Source organism: Cervus canadensis, chromosome 19 (genome assembly GCF_019320065.1).
Source record: "Cervus canadensis isolate Bull #8, Minnesota chromosome 19, ASM1932006v1, whole genome shotgun sequence".
Taxonomy (NCBI): domain Eukaryota; kingdom Metazoa; phylum Chordata; class Mammalia; order Artiodactyla; family Cervidae; genus Cervus; species Cervus canadensis.
This window is the reverse complement of record NC_057404.1, coordinates 49,860,466-49,878,411: the sequence shown is the minus strand read 5'-3', so window position 1 is coordinate 49,878,411 and position 17,946 is coordinate 49,860,466. Positions and strand designations below refer to the sequence as shown.

Genomic DNA, 17,946 nt, shown 5'->3' with positions numbered 1-17,946 from the left:
CCGCCTCCTGCGGCGACTGTCCCGACGTCACTTCCGCCAGCACTGGCGTGTGCAGTTGAATTCTTGAGCGTGTTTTTGTTCTGTTGGACCTTGACCTGACTACGAAATCTTTACACCTTGCAGTTACCCGCCTCTGGTCCCAAGAGTCTCCGGTGTCGTAGGAGCAAGGCTCAGTTTTCGAACTTTGTACCAAAGCCTTGTGAGCCCCACGTCAAGAGGGATCAGGTGTGAAGAGGGCACTTCTCTGGGAGGTGTGTGCTTAGGTTTTGTATATATTACACCCAAAGTGGCAAATAGTCAGGGAACTGATTGTGGTTGTTTTGAAGCATCAAGGATTTTTTCTCTTTGGTTTCCACTTTGCGTTTCAATCTCTATACTGTGAGCATTGTAGGGAAGTTTATAAACAGTACCCTACTGGCTTTGCTTTGTTTAAAATCAAATCTTCAAATAATTTCGGAGATCTAGAGGAAATAAATTAGAGGCCTAAGATAATTCAGGGACACTAGACTTACCAGTCCAAGTGTATTTTCCAGAACAGTAGTAGATGGGAAGAGATAGCTACTCTGATGCGACTTGGTTTGCCCCACTGTCCTCAAGTGTTGCTTTAAAAACTGGGTTTTTGTCTCTGGTTGACCTTAAAACCGGTGTAAGGCGTAACTTAGTAAACGCATGGTCTAGTAGATAGGATGCTAACTAACCAGAAGTGTCCATTTTTAGACTGCCTTAATTTAACCTAGGAAAATTGTTACATTAAAAAAATTATTAATGATAATATGTTCTTTGACCTATTCATTTTCTTGCTTCCTGAGTTCTAGATCGACCTGGGTTTCAATCTTAACCCTGCTATTTAACTCATTTTGACCCTATTTTGGTCTTAGTCATTTTTTGTAATCAAGTGTATAGGGATATATTTGGCCCAATAATCTGTTATCAGTGAGTGTTGGTGGAATGACCTAATAATTTCCTGAATAATGACTATTTTCTTTCTCTTTCACCCCTGAAATCAAGTAAATGTGTTTGTGAAGCAGTCTTTAAAATTTAACTCTAATTGTTTAAAGAAACTGTAATTTCTATTCCAGTGGAATTTCCACTCCATGGAATACTACTCAGCAACGAAAAGGAACATATTATTGATACACACACTGGAGGAGGGCATGGCAACCCACTCCAGGATGCTTGCCTGGAGAATCCCCATGGACAGAGGAGCCTGGCGGGCAGAGTTGGACAGGACTGAGTGACCAAGCACAGCAGAGCACAGTGACACACACCTTAGGAGAATCTGTAAGGGAAGTATGCTGAACGGATACAGCATCAGATTCCCAACTCTACAGTTGAGGATGGTTATGAAATCACTAAGACAATAGACAAATGTATTCTGGTAAGATATATATGTTTCATTCATTACATCTAAAGAATTTATTCGTATGGCAATTGCCCAGACAAAATATTGAGTTTACCAGTAAGAGACACAAATAGATTATTTACAATGATAGCCACTTAATGTCAACCTTCTAAAGAGATACCACTTGCCCACCTTCCAGGTAGTGGGACTTTTCTGTCTTTGCCATCCCTTTCAGAAGTTCTTTTCTGTCTTATAGTTTATCCCGCAATCAAAGCAGGAGTTTTTCATATAGGTGCTCTGGAGTCAAATCAGGATGCAATCTGTACCTTGAACTGTCTTTTGGATTGCTGCTGCTGCATCTGCTGCTGCTAAGTCGCTTCAGTCGTGTCCGACTGTGCGACCCCATAGATGGCAGCCCTCCAGGCTCTGCCGTCCCTGGGATTCTCCAGGCAAGAACACTGGAGTGGGGCCATTGCCTTCTCCAATGCATGAAAGTGAAAAGGGAAAGTGAAGTCGCTCAGTCGTGTCCAACTCTTCATGACTCCATGGACGGCAGCCTACCAGGCTCCTCCGTCCATGGGATTCTCCAGGCAAGTGTACTGGAGTGGGCTGCCATTGCCTTCTCTGGCCTTTTGGATTATGTAGTTCCAAATTTGAATCTCTTTTTGCTCATAATTCCTTCTATATTAACTATTAATCACCTTTTGTTGTTTTGAGACTGGTTGCTACCATCATATTGTTCTTGGGGCTAGGGTTTCCCTGCTTGGGAAGAATTCTCTGTACCCCATTAGCACCCTGGCCTACTGATTTTATAGATGTAAATGCATCCTTTTAATTCACTGGAGCATGTTTGAATTACCAAAATTTGCACAGGATACTACATATGCCCACTGCAGATAATAATATTTGGCTTTGTCAGTATAAATGATTAAGCATTTAATCAAATGCTTAGTAACATAAAAGTAAGGGCTTAGCAAAATACAATTACACTATAATTCCTGTAATGTGCTTTATATTATGCTATAATTATGTGTAATATCATAAATGTAATATAAATATTAGTTGTTACTATTATCCACAGGCCAAAGGAGATTTTCATCAACAAGGATTCTCTCCTTTGTAGCTATATCCTTGGCATTCCATGAAAAAAAAGTTAGCTTTTTCAAAATTCTACCTCTTATACATGCATTCAGGCATACCCTACATTACTTCTTGAAGTCAGGCTCTAAGAAAGTGTGGCCTAAACAGGAATGAGTTCTCCAACTCTCAGGACTTATCTGTCCCATGATCTGCCTCTTTCTAGGATGATCAAAAAGGAGAATATCCACTAACTTAATAGGGAGACCTCATCCCTGGCCAACTAGGAGTTTTTGTCTTGGAAACCCCAAATCTCACCATAACACAATAATCCAGTATCATTATGGTCCCTAAAGTCTTGTTATTAATTTTATTTTTTAATTTTTGAACAGACTGGGTCTTCACTGCTGCATATGGGCTTTCTCTAGTTGTGGTGAACAGGGGCTACTCTCTAAGTTGCCGTGAACAGGCTTCTCGTTGTGGTGACTTGTCTTGTTACAGAGCATGGGCTTTAGAGCATGGACTGGGTAGCTGTGACGCGTGGGCTTAGCTGCCCTGCAGCCTGTGGGGTCTTCCCAGAGCAGGGACTGAACCTGTGTCCCTTGCATTGACCACTGGGACCACTTAACCACTGGACCACCAGGGAAGTCCATTAGTTCTTAACTATGTAAAAAGACCAATAGTCCAGTCCAGGCTTGACTTAACCCAGTTTTTGCCTAGTTTTGTGGTACATATTTACCTGCATTATGAAGTGAAAAATTAAGTTGCACTAAAGCTAGTTTCTGCCTCTGAATACTCAACAATGGCTTGAGAAGAGCATAGTTCTAAAAAATTAAGTCCTAACATTTTGCAGGCATCTCACAGCTTAACTTCAAACTTCAAAAACAAACATTTCTCCAAAAAAAGTCCAAGTGAACCAGCTCTGCCTACAATGCAGACCACCTTTGCATTATCATACAAGAGAGGCTTAGCTCCTTAAAATCACTCTTCTCAAATGCCTTTAATTTCTGCAGTGGTCTTTTTGCAGAGGTAAATAGCTAAATGGATCCTTTAAGTGGTTTTCCAAGAACAAAGGAATACAGAGACAGGCTTAAAGATAAAAGGAAAACTAGAAGGGGAAATTACTTAACTCTTGGCTGAATCACCAATGCCCCATTTATTCTTACTTTGGGTTGTGTAATGAGCTTTATTAGTTGCTCAGTATGACTGAGTACAGTGCACATTGAGTGATTTCCTTCCTTCTTTGCTCATTCAACATTTACAGTTCACAAAGTGAGGGATTAATAAGAGCAGTTGTGTGATTAATATGGAGTGCTTCCATTGGGTAATTTGTTTCAGACCTCTCTTGCCTGTTCAGAAACTATACTAGTAATTTGAGCAGGGAAAACTTAACAGAAAGCAGCATTAAGTAGGTAAGTAGTGGTTAATTCTAGAAGGAAACTCGAAGGTCTAAAAGATGTAGGTACTACAGGGAGCCACCATCGGCCCAGGACTGAGGAAAAATGAAGAAATTAAGATATTTAGAGGAAGGCCCTACATGGTAGACATTCAGACCTCTGAATGTCACAGTGTGAATGCCATAGAAACATGTTACCCATTACTGTGATAACTGAGAAGCTACATGGGACATGTCCACCCGTGAACCTATTTCTGTGGGCTGGGGGTAGGGGCATTCACCATTGAAGTAGGAGGGCTGTGGCCACTATGGTGATCACTCCCAGGGTTCCTTCCTGCTGATTTGCTTGCCACCATACGGAGAATAGAACAGAAGAAAAAGAATGAATTGCTTCTTCCTTCCTTGCGGTGTCCCTCCAGCACCCTTATTAAAAGATCTCAACATAGAACCTGCCTGCAAAAGAGAAAGGTAGTCTGCAAAATTGATTTGTAGCATTAGAAAACAGGGCAAAGAAAGATGGGAGATACAAAGGAAGTTTTTTAATGTTGATGTGATCTGGGTTAGGGAAAAAAAAACCAAACAAGGCTTATCGTCTTATAGTTAAGGAACTGGAATTTACAGTAACCTCAGGGTCTTGAAATGCCAGGCCAAGACATCAACATAAAAAGTGGGTTTTGATGCAATGATACCCTTGAGATTTCTTGCAAATTAAAAACAGATTCTCTCTGGGGGAGATAACACATCTAGTTTGCACAGGACTTCTGTAATATAAAACCACATTGAAAATGAACCTGCAGTCACATATTACAAACTACCATGACATAGGCAAGACACAGGGATAGCAGAGGAAAAAATTCCTGTTAAAATAAATGTAATAAAGCAATCAGATACTATAAGATGTTTAAAATACTTAATGTCATAAAAAGAAGACAGGAATACAAGAGAATAGTTAATTAAAACAATAGACATAAAAAATGAAGATAATAAAATTAAACTAATGGAGAAACTTCTGCTTTCAGTTAAGATGTAGAAGGACGTGAAAGACAAATCATAGCAACAAGAAAAACCTCAACAAAAAATCATATTTTTCAATGAGGTCAGCAAGGAATGAAGAATGCGAGAAAGCCCTGAGGCAGTGCTTTTCAAAGAGAAATGAGGCATTCATAAATACACAGAAAACCTCAGTGATTTCCCATTTGGAGAGCTGGACTATAAAGAAAGCTGAGCGCCGAAGAATTGATGCTTTTGAACTGTGGTGTTGGAGAAGACTCTTGAGAGTCCCTTGGACTGCAAGGAGATCCAACCAGTCCATCCTAAAGGAGATCAGTCTTGAATATTCATTGGAAGGACTGGTGCTGAAGCTGAAACTCCAATACTTTGGCCACCTGATGCGAAGAGTTGACTCATTGGAAAAGACCTTGATGCTGGGAGGGATTGGGGGCAGAAGGAGAAGGGGACAACAGAGGATGAGATGGCTGGATGGCATCACTGACTCGATGGACATGAGTTTGAGTAAGCTCTGGGAGTTGGTGATGGATAGGGAAGCCTGGCATGCTACAGTCCATGAGGTTGCAAAGAGTCAGATACGACTGAGTGACTGAACTGACTGACTGACTAAATACAGGTGGATGGATAATTAGCTTGTCAAAGATGGAGATGAGAAGAAACCAACCAAGATTTAGACAATAATGTGGGCTTGTAGGATGCACAGGAATTTGGAAGAAAACTATAGTAGATTGAGTTTTCAACAAAAATGTCCTCAAGAGTATCTTCCATCCTGCAGAATCTTTCCTACAATGTGACAATGACATTCCTTCCATGGAGTAGTAGTATTCATGTTTCTTGCCTTGAATCTGGTCAAATTTGTGACAATGGTGAAAATAATGATATGTGAATTCTGAGGCTAAGTTGTGAAAGGTGTTATAGCTTCTAGCTGGCCCTCTTGGGATACACGATGTTGCAATTTCCACTGCAGGGTAAGGGGTCCACAGCTGCTATGGTGTGAGGAAAGGTCATGTGGTGGTGTTTGGAATCATCCCAAACTTAATTCTCAGCTAACAGTTGGGATCAACCAGCAGGCACGTGATTGGAGCCTTCTGTAGAAGATTCCTGCTCCCTGGAGACAGGTTACCTTCAGCCTGATTCACATGGTTCCTGAATATAATACAGTGGTCTTATTTCAGTCTGTATTGTTTTATTTCAGTTCAAATGTCAGTATATCAAATGTTTAAACTGCTAAATTTGGGGTAATATGTGATGAAGCAATAGATAACCAGAATAAGCTCCAAATTTGACAATAAATTACCTACCTTGATAGTTCTCCCCTCTCTACATGCCACTTATACTCAATTACCAGGGAAGCAGCAATAAGTAGTAAAGCCTGGAAAACAGGTATTGAAAAACACACTCCTCTACACCCTCACAATGTTTGGATTCTGAACCTTATCAAAGTTGAATCTAAACATGAGCCAAAAATATCTGAAAGTACCCAACCTCCTCCCAACTCAAATACTAAAAAACAGACAATCAAAGACATAGAGTTAACGTGTTGGGGAGTTAGGCTAATTATGAGTGAATTTAAGTTTGAAAATAAACCCTGTGGCTTGACTATTTAACATAACTCGGAATAATCTGAATAATCACCCTCATTTTAACTAAGGAATGGGCTTGCACTCTCTGGTAATAATCAAAGCAAAACAAATTACATTTTAGTCTTCAGTGTTTTTTAAAATAAATATCTAAGTTAATTTTTTAATGGATGTGAAAATAAGCAGGAAAAAATGGGACCATAGTCAATAAAAGTAGACCTAGAGTTGACCCTAGACATGAATTTGAGCTATTTCCAGGAGATAGTGGAGGACAAAGGAGCCTGGCATGCTATAGTCCATAGGGTTGCAGAGAATCGGACACAACTTGGTGACTGAACAACAGCAAAGAGAAGACCCACCTATTTGACTCTATAGACTGGAACTTTCACACAACTATAATATGGAAGCATATATAAGAAAGCATAGATACAATAGGTGAAACTATATAATATTTCAGTAAAGAAAAATATTAAAAAGAAGAAAATAAATTTTAGAACTAAAAATTGTATTGAAAAATACAATACCAGAAATATTCTTTAAAAGTATCCATTAGTCTTAACAGCCAGATTTGATAGTGTAGAAGAAAGGATTAGTTAACTTGAAAATGTTAAAAAGAAATTAACTAATCCCAAGAGAGAAAAGATAGAGGGGGGAAAAGTCAGGTTGTCAACAGCCTATGAGATAATATCAAGTAGTTCAACCTATTTGCACTTGAGTTACAAAAGAGAGGGAAAGAGAGAATTGGGTAGAAAAAAATATTTGAAGAAGAAATAATAGCAAAAAAAATTATTTACATTTGATGAAAAACATCAAACCCTAAACAGGATAAATACAAAGAATCAATACCTATACATATCATGGTCAAATTGCTGAAAATCAAGGATAAAAAGAAAATCTAAAAAAAAAAAAAAGCATCAAGGGAGAAAACACTCATTACAGGATAGCAATAGAAGGACTCCATCTGATTTATTAGAATGAGTGTAAGCCACAATGGAATACTTTAAAGGGCTGAAAGAAGGAAAAAACAAAACAAAACTGTTAACTTAGATGTCTATATTTAGGGAATATATCCTTCAAAAATGAAGGCAGATTTTCTGATAAACAATTTTTAATGCAACAGATTTTTACTATAAAAAGTGCTGATCAGGCTCATCAGGCTGCATGGAAATGATACCAGATGGACATGCAGATTTATAAGAAAGAATAAAGAGTGCTGGAAATGTGGGTAAATATAAACTGTTGGTTCTTTTCTTTAAATATTTAAAAGGAAAATTGACTTTATAAGGCAAAAAGTGCAACAATGTATTGTGGGAGTTACAGCATGCACTAGTTAAATCTGTATAGTAGCACAAAGGAATGGAGAGGTTACATAGAAATATACGGTTGTAAGATTCATCTGTTAGCAGTATGTGTGTGTGTGTGCTGTCTTATCTGACTCTTTTCGACCTCGTGGACTGTAGCCTACCAGGCTCCTCTGTCCATGGAATTCTCCAGGGAAGAAATAATGGAGTGGGTTGCCGTTTCCTGCTCCAGGGTATCTTCCTTACCTAGGGATAGAGCCTGAGTCTCTTGCATCTCCTGCGTTGGCAGGCAGATTCTTTACCACTGTGCCACCTGGGAAGCCCTCTATTAGTAGAAAAATAGTTTAATATAATTTCAATTTCTATGGTAAATTAAGGATGCATATAATAACTCCTAAAACAGGATTGCTTCGTCTCAGCGTCACTGACCTACTGGACCAGATGATTCTTCGTCATGGGGGTCTGTTTTGTACATTACCGGATGTTTAGCGGCATCATTGGCTTCTAGCCACCAGATGCATGGTATCCATGACCTCCAGTGTGACAACCCCAAATTCCTTCAGTTATCGCCAGTGTGCCCTGAGAAATAATACTGCCTCCTATTGAGAACCGCTGCCCTAAGGGCAATCATTGGAAGACACACAATGAACGAAACACCCACACACACCACATAGTAATAGCTATAAGGTCCATGGAAGAAGTAAAAAGGAATATTAAAAGCAAGGAAATAGGCAAAGAATTCAATCCAAAAAAGTGCAGCAAATAAGAAAAAAGAAGGAAGAATTGATGGGACAAATGAAAGACAAATTACAAGATAGTAGAACCAACCATATTAACAATTACCGTAAATGGGCTAAACACTTCAAAAGTAAGAATTTTTTTCACAGATTGGATTAAAAAAGAATCACACTATGTGTTGTTCACAAGAGATGCACTTTTAATGTGGAAACATTAAAAGTAAGGATCAAGATAATTATACAAACACTAATTAAACCATAGAACTGGTATGATTATGTTAATATGAGACAAATTGGATATCAGTACAAGGAACATTACCAGTGGTAAAGAGGGGTGTTTTAATTGTGGTAAAATTGAATTAATCAAGAAGACATAGCAATCCTAACTTGTGCGCGGCGTGTGTGCTAAGTCATGCTAAGTCACTTCAGTCATGTCCGATTCTTTGTGACCCTATGGACTGCAGCCTGCCAGGTTCTTCTGTCCATGCGGATTCTCCAGGCAAGAATCCTGGAGTGGGTTGCCATGCCCTCCTCCAAGGTATCTTCCCAACTCAGGGATCAAAACTATGTCTCCTATGTCTCCTGCATTGCAGGTGGATTCTTTACCATCAAGCCACCGGGGAAGCCCTAACTTGTGCAAGTACTTAATAACTGAGTCTGCGAATTTGGCTGCCATGTTAGACCCTGTGAAAAAGAACTGAAGTGCTCTGCCCACAGCTCTGGCTGAGCTTCCAACTGGCAGCCCAGCCAAACGTCAGCTTCAAGAGTGAGTCATCTAAGCCTTCCAGTTTTCAGTATCTTAGTTGGTATCACATGAAGGAGGACCACCATGTCACCTTACAGAATTATGAAAGATAATAAGTTGTTTTAAGCCACTACATTTTGGGTGGTTTGTTGTGCAGCAATAGATAATAGATACGATACCTATATACCTGAAAAATCAAGAACTAGCAATAAAAGCATGTTATTTAGTGATATGAAAGTCATATCGAAAGGGATCAGTAAAAAATATTAAAGTGTTTGCCTCTTTGATACTTTAAACTATTACCTTGGTACAAACAATTTTCTTAAAAGAGAACTTATGCATTAATAAAAATTCTGAGTGAGTTGCCCAGGATTTAGTACATAAAGATGGAAATATGAAAAAGAAGTTAATAGAGTAGGAAATAGAATGGCCAGGTATTATAGGAGTTCTAGAAGGAGAAACAAGAAAAGAAAGGTTTGTTGATACTCAAAGAGATAATAGCTGAAGTATTATCAATACTTGATGAGAAATGAATCCTCAAATGTGGAAAATAGAATTCCTGAGGAAAAAAGAATCCATATCTAGACATATCATATGAAAACTGAAAAATACCTGCATCATAAAGATATTTAAAAAGGATGCCAAAGAAGAAACATATTACATTTATAGGAATAATGACCCTCAAAAGACTTCTCAAAGCAACAATAAAAACCAGAAGACCATGGAGTAATATACTCAAAGTGCTGAGAGAAAATAAACCGATACCCAAATAAAACATTGTTCAGCAATCAGAGCAAAATGAAAATATCTGTTATACTTGTTATATTAAAAAAATCACACAACTGTTGTTCAGATACTGGGGTACTTTCATGTTGATTGGTAAATAGCTATTGCTCCAAGCCCTCTGGGGGCTTCCTAGGAAGCGCAGTTTAAAGAATCTGCCTGCCAATGCAGGAGGCATAAGAGATGTGGATTTGACCCCAGGGTCAGGAAGATCTCGAGAAGGAAATGGCAGCCCACTCCAGTATTCTTGCCAGGAAAATTCCATGGACAGAGGAGCATGGTGAGCTACTGTTCATGGGGTCACAAAGAGTCGGACAGGACAGCACACACACACAGAAGCCCTCGGAGTGTCCCTTAGAGCCTTCCTTCCCATCTCTCTAAAATCTAACAACTAAAAGCCTAATCCCTGGCACAGAGAGAGGCTTACAGGACCTTGCTCCAGCCCTGTGACTGGTTTCTAATTTGTTTAGTTGAGTCCTGCCCGTCTGCCAAATCCTGCCTCCCAGGCACTGCCGTTGGATGTCCCAGAGAGCCTCCAAAGGACCGGCCTATTCCTTGCCTGAGCCGGTCACCTGGCACCGGTTGTGGTGTTGGGGCCGTGTGGGTACCGCTGACGGTATGTGCGGTGTCTGTGGCTCCCGGGTGCCAGCACCCATCATGCAGCGTTCTCCAGGCCACAGTGGCCGTCTGTCCCACCGGTAGCAGCCCTTGTATCCTGGGGGACCAACACCCAGCACCAGTCTGGCTCTCTCCCCAATGCTGTGGCCACCTGCTGCAGGCTGACACTCCTTTGGATTCACCTTTGAATCACCACTTGTAGAAACTGTAATCTCCTTAGGACTTTGCCTCTGAGAAAGCTCTGATGAAACAGAAATCAGTTGATAGCAGTAATGGTGGACACCTTTGGCCCTGTTCAGATGCTGCAAGTTCTTCCAGCATAAGACATTCTGTGACAGACACAAGGCCAGAGAGGTTAAGCAGAACTAGATGAGTGGTTTGAAGCCAGAGGAGGCCCCTTTTGTTACCCTATTTATTTTCAGTTCTATTTAATTGGAAGACTTTGTTAAAACCATTTTTACACACTCCATCATAGGCACACAACATTTGTTCTTATAATAAAAATAGGAACTAAATTCTATACTGCTTCCCCTGTACCAGGTGCATTATGAACATGCATTAACACATTTGGGTCATAGAATTATTACTACAATTCTCATTTGACAAGTGGCAATACTAAAACATAAAGAAGATATTCAAAACTTAAGTTGCAGAATTGAGATTTGAACCCAGGAAGCTTAAACACAGAGCCAGTTGTGATCACTGCAATATTATGTTTCTTCTGGATTGTAGGATTAGGTGTAACCTAATTAAGTATGATAATCCAGTAAGAGATAATAGATTTAATAACTATGTAAAAATCTTAGCTATGAGAATTGGGAAAAAACTAATATGAGTCAATATTTTAACAGTTAAAATTGTAATGTAACTTCAGGACCAGCTCAAACTGGTCCTTTTCTGTTGATAGATAAATGGATGTCTAGTTGTCTTGCAGACACAGCAGAGCCAAAACTGCAAGTCATGAACCTGAGCATGTGCAGATAAGGAAAGTCTCCCTCAAGTTACACTCAGAACCCACATCTTCTCCACTTGGAACCTGAACACTGGAACCCTTTCAGAAATGAGGGCTCCATTGTCCTGGAAGATCCGGTGCTAAAACCCACCATTCTGTACCTTACCATCTATGGCTAAATGTTGGGAAGATCCCCTGGAGAAGGGAAAGGCTACCCACTCCAGTATTCTGGCCTGGAGAATTACATGGACCGTATTGTCCATGGTGTCGCAAAGAGTCAGACACGACTGAGCGACTAAGCACAAAGCTCTCCAATGGGAAACTACCCCACTGGCACTTCTACATACCAGCCTGTCGTCCGTAATTCAAAGAAAGTTTAACCAAACCCCAGACTGGGGAGAAAGACTTGAGCCCTGCCTCCTGCCATGACAGTTGACTTTGCACACAAGCTCTTTTTTTGCTCAAGGGCTGGTGTAATATTATTGGCTTCTCTGCATGTCAGACAGTGAGCCCTTGCTCGATAGCAATATTAAGAGAACTTCTTTATGTGTTGAGACTATTAAGTCACCCAATTACTCTCAGTTTAGTGCAGAGTTTATTGAAAGAAGGGGACGACAGAGGATGAGATGGTTGGATGGCATCACCGACTCAATGGACATGAGTTTGGGTAAACTCCAGGAGTTGGTGATGGACAGGGAGGCCTGGCATGCTGCGGTCCATGGGGTCACAAAGAGTTGGACACGACTGAGCAACTGAACTGAACTGAATTAGTCTCAGTACCTGTTGTTGTTTAACTGCTAAGTTGTGTCCAACTCTTTTGTGACTTCATGTACTGTAGCCTGCCACGTGCCTCTGTCCATGGGATTTCCCAGGCAAGAATACTGGAGTGGGTTGCCTTTTGCTTCTCCAGGAGATCTTCCCGACCCCGGGATTGAACCTGTGTCTCCTGCTTGGCAGGAGGATTCTTTACCACTGAGCCACCTGGGAAGCTCAGTCTCAATACCAAGCATGGGTATTTTGAAAAGGCTCTCCAGGTAATACTAATTACTGTCGAGGTTGAGGACTACTGCTCAGCAGCTGAGGTTGGCAAACTACTGCCCAGAGCTGCCTATTTTTGTAGATGAAGTTTTATTGGAACATGGTCATCCTCATTTGTTGTGTGTCCTTTATGTCTACTTTTGTGCCACAGTGCAGAGTAATCGCCACAAAGACCATATGGCCTGCAAAGCCTAAAATATTTTCTGTCTGGCCCTTAACAGAAAAAGCTTGCCAGTTCTTTCTCTACAGCACTGAAAATGAACGAACTAGTACTATGATAATATTTTTAAAAATCTCCAATAAAATTTTTAATGAAACAAAGGCAAGCTGGTGAACAATATGTACAGTGTAATACAATTTATATGGAATTCCAAAATATACAATACTACCGTAATGTACTAATTTATATAGTAAATTTTTTTTTTTTTTAACACATAGAAATGTTAAGCACAACATTGAGGATAGTAGCTACATGTAGGGAAGAAGGAAGCAAAGTAAGATTGGGAAAAAGTACAGGCAGAGGAGAGCTAAACCAAAGAAAGAAACAAAGCAAGACAAAATGGTAAGATCGACCGGAGCTGGAGTAGGTTTATGTCATTCTCCATAGTTTTCTAAATGCTTAAATAATTAAAGATGGTAGACACTGAAGCTTTTGTTTTCTCCCATTACAACAAAATATTTTGAGTATATTAACTGTTTCTTTCTCACAATTATTCAGTGACACAGATTTTTGTTGTTGTTTTTTTTTAAATTGAAGTATAGTTGATTTGCAAAGTGAAACAAGTTTTAGTGTTAACTCCAAGAGGGTAGGAACTATATCTGTATTTGCTCACCACTGAATCACTAGCAACTAAAGCAGTGCTTGGCACTTAGTATATGATCAAGAAACATCTGTTGAATAAACGAACTAATGAGTAATGAATGCATTTTAACTGCTGAAGCCCAGCCAAACAAAGTGGCTTATGTGAAGTAAGATTGTTCATTTGTTTGAATTCAGGTTACTGATAACTAGTTGACTAATTCATAATATTCTAAGTTAGCCTCTTTTCTCCTCCTTTTCTATAATGTCATGCCTTTGGACCAACAGCCTTGACAAGAAGTGAACTCATGCTAGCGTTTTTCCTGCAATTATTAGAAACATAATCTTGAGACCATTGAGTTACTAATTTCATGTTTTTTGTTGTTTGGTGTATATGAGAATGAGCATATGACTTGGTTAACTGTCTCCTGTGGCATTAACATATTTTATGAATTATGCACCTGGGAAGAAGGGCTAGATTCAGTGGTTAACTAGGATGGCTGCCTAGAAGGTAGATTGCTTTAGTATACACATCTAATACTAATATTATTTCTAATGCAATTGTCTTTGCTAGTCATTTATTGAATGGAAAGAAGGCCTGCTCCACCAGACTCCTCTTTCATGATGCCGTTGTAGCATTTTCTTTTTCTTTTAATGTCTTTATTCTATTGATTATAGTTAAGGTGGTAACACTGTCAACCCCTCACCATCAACAACAGTTTCATTAAGGACAGAAACATAGTTTCAAAGCCTTTTAGAATCTTCAAGTTTAAATTAGTTATTTCATTTTTCTTTCTCAGTGAGGAAATTAGATTTACAAATGAGAAAGCTGAAGTTAAAATAATTAGGCGTTGTCCAAGCTCACAAAACAAAAATGTGGCAAAGTTATGATTTAGGTCCAAATATAATTTCAAAAGCACTTTTTTCTTTACTGTTCTAGGAGGCTAACACCAGGCTGGACATGGGAAACTAAGGAGCAAGTCTAAAACAGTACCTTTCCTGATCTTAGAAGGTAGGTTGCTTTTATTTGTCTTTCAATTAATTTTTAGGTTTTGGATTTGTTACTTGCAGTTCAAAGTACCTAGTGAGTTCTAAACTTGTGTTGGGTTTTTAGGCCAAGGCTGGATTTCCAGAAAAATGTCTGCCACCTATCCTGCACTACAGACTTGCCGACAAATGAGTGTTTACTCCATAATGGACTTTTATCCCCGTCTCTGAGTCCGTGGTGGTCTCGATCTCCCCTACTAGGGCTGGCTCCAAACCAAATGGCTCAGTGCTTCCAGGCAACATCTGTCTATGCTTGCCAGTTCATATAATGTATTTCCCCTAGTCATATAAATCCTCACTTGTGTGGATAGATTATAGCTGTGTACAGTATAGCTGGATTATCTATGTGGCCCAGTGCAATAGTAAGGGTTCTTATAAAGAGGGAGGTAAGAAGGTCAGAATCCGAGAAGAGCATGTGATGATAGAAGCAGGCTGGAGCAGCATGGTTAGAAATCAAGACACACAGCAGCCTCTGAGCACTGGAAGAGCCCCAAAATACATTCTCTGCTCGATCCTCCAGAAAACTCTCGGCTCTGCCAACACTTTAATTTATGCCCCATACGACCCATTTCAGACTTTCTGAACTTCAACCTGTGAGATAATGAACTTTTATTGTTTTAAGCTACTAAGTTTGCCGCATGTTGTTACAGCAGCAATAGGAATCAATACACCTATGTGCTCTCACCCCAGGTTAAGCAATAGAACATTAACCATGCCTCTGAGAGCCTCTGTCTGCGCCTCTCCAATAACATCTCTCCCCTTTCCTACCAAGGGTAACTATTATTCTGAATATTAGTTTTATTATCTCCTCACTTTTCATTATATTCTATCTGTATATACTTCTAGTGGTATGTTAAGTGTTATTTATAGTTTTCTGAAATGGCTTTGTCACTCAACATCATGTTCGAGATTCATCAATGTGATGTGTGAAGCTGTGGATCATTTATTTTACTGCTGTTGTATTCTAGTTTTATGAGTATATGGCAATTGAGTTATCTTCTTGTTAGACATTATTCTACCTTTTCATTCTTGACTTAATCTAGTAAAATAACTGCAGGCTGTCCTCTGAATGGGTAAGAGCAATATATAAGGAAAAGCCCATCAGAGAGATCAGTGTAATATCACAATCTTTTCCTTTCTGTTTACCTCATCTTCTTTCCTGGCAAATGAATATCCTTCTCATTTTTATGACTTAATTTAAATAAGTTTCTAGATGATAGGAATTGTGGTGCTAAAACTGTTTTATATTGTACAATGTTTTGCATAATGCATTACTGCTGCTGAATAATTATGAAATAATAACAGCAATAAATGTTATGTACTACCAGCATGTAGGGGTCAGGATCATTTGGTTGCAAACAAAAGAAACTCAACTCCTACAAGCTGAAGTAGAAAGCATATTGTTTTGGTTCATGTATGTGGAAATTTTGATGGGAAGAGCTAGAACTTTAAGGCACAGATAGATACAAGGGTTGAAATGATGTCCTTAGGACTCTATTTCTCTCCATCACTCAGATTACCCATCTTTGCCTGACCTTCTTAGAAAGAGATGACCATAACGAAAAGATGCCTATTGTTGCTCCAAGTCTACTTCATTTTACAAGTCATTTGTCCAGAAAAAGCGAATATCACATTCCCTCCTAGTGACCTGATATGAAATCTCTGATGATCTGGAGACATTTTAATTGATTTTGCTTGAGTCGTGACAGTCTTACCTGCTTGGCATGGACTGAAAATATTAATATGGAATGGATGAACTTCCACACTAATCCAAAGGAAAGGATGCTGAGCAGAAAGGAAACGTCCTCTACCACATACATCAGAAAACCTTCTCAGGTTTAATATATTTAACACTACGCCTAATGTGGGCCTTCCCAGGTGGCTCAGTGGGTAAAAATTTTGCCTGCAATTTAGGAGACAAAGGAGATGCAGGTTCGATCCCTGGATTGGGAGGATCCCCTGGAAGAGAGCATGGCAACCCCCTCCAGTATTCTTGCCGGGAGAATCCTGTGGACAGAGATGCCTGGTGGGCTACAGTCCATAGGGTCACAGAGAGTCAGACACTATTGAGCACATATGCATGTTTACTTAATATGAAGTGGCTGTGGTCTTAATCTAAACAAAAACAATCTTTGTAAGCATGGATTCTCCCAGTCAGTCATAAAAATCCAAATAAAATTCAGTTTTATAACCCATTATCTGGTTACATTTTCTCTGGGATCCAGATTACTCTTAAAATAAAAGCATAACTATTTTATTGAACTTTGAACCACAGAAGCGTTGAGCTTTGAATATTGATTTTTACCGTGTTCATGCTATGAAAATCCCTGTTAAAACCAATTGAGAGTAATAAGGCTTGGATTCTCACACAATTAAAAATAATGCTTCAACCCTTACTGTGTTGCAATTACCTCCCACGTTGTAATGTAGCCTTTTACTAAGTTAATCATCAGTAGGATATGAACATAAGAGCTGAAACATAGGATTGTATTTTAGTTATTTTTATATTCCAAATCTAGGCCAACATCTGACACATAGAACTCACTGAATAAACATCTGTTGAATTCTTATTGTTAACATAATGGTTATCAAAAATATCAATAGTAATCATAAAACTAATAAATATTACTGAGTGACTAATACATGCCATGTTCTGCCAGGTACTTTCCAAGTTATTTTATTGTTTATTAAAGTATTAACACCACTGCTTGGATGAGTCTTCTCATTTGTAAAAACAGAATGTAGCTACAAAACATAATATCTAATATTATCTCTTTAAAGTTAAATATTGTAGGAATTTATTTTTCTGTTGACTTCCATTATAAGGTTGGAGATGAATTCTTATGGGAAGTATTTAGACCAAGTACAAAAGTCTAGAAAAGGACTTCTGTGTTATGCAATAAGACATGTATTTCCAACCTGCCATTCTTTCTTCAAGCTGACTTTTATCATAGTCCACCTATCAACGTATCTCATGTGAACATCAGCAGTAACTAGTTTATTCACACCCACTCTAGTCCTCTCTCTAATCTCTTTTCCACGCTGAGGCCAGAATATCTTCAAAACTCCTATCAGTCCCTACTTACAGTACTTCAATGGCATCGCATTGTTCTCAGAGTAGACAGTATTCCACAGCCTGGTTCCGAAGCTTCTGCGCGATGAGCCTCTGCTTCCTCTCAGAGACATCTTCATGCTTACTTCCCCTCTCTGCTCTAGCCACCCGGGACATTGAGGCCCCATTCTCACCAAGCCCACGGGGTATTTTCATGTGTTGTTCCATCTGCTTGTAATTCTTTCTCTTACCTTTTCGTCTATTAATTCCATAGTTAAGAGTGTGGACTCTTGAACCAGTTGCTTTGGTTTGTAATGCTGGTTCTACCACTTACGTAGCCTCAGGCGAGGCGCTTGCTTTTCTGTCGCCTCAGTTTTCCAGTTTGTAAAGTAGGGGTTCTTTTTAGTTTTGAGCACCCAATACTAAGTTGCAGGGTGAGGAGTTTGATTCCCCATACCTCTAACAAGCAAT

At 39.3% G+C, this 17,946-nt stretch overlaps 1 long non-coding RNA gene across 1 annotated transcript in view; it reads left to right on the top strand.

Annotated features, from left to right (window-relative positions):
* The first annotated feature begins 47 nt into the window (after window positions 1-47).
* Window positions 48-17,946, top strand: part of LOC122422225 — a 47,791-nt gene continuing 29,892 nt past the window's right edge. Inside the window, exons 1-2 of the long non-coding RNA XR_006263751.1 lie at window positions 48-251; window positions 14,317-14,388. This is a non-coding gene — a long non-coding RNA (uncharacterized LOC122422225). The remainder of the gene's footprint in view (window positions 252-14,316; window positions 14,389-17,946) is intronic.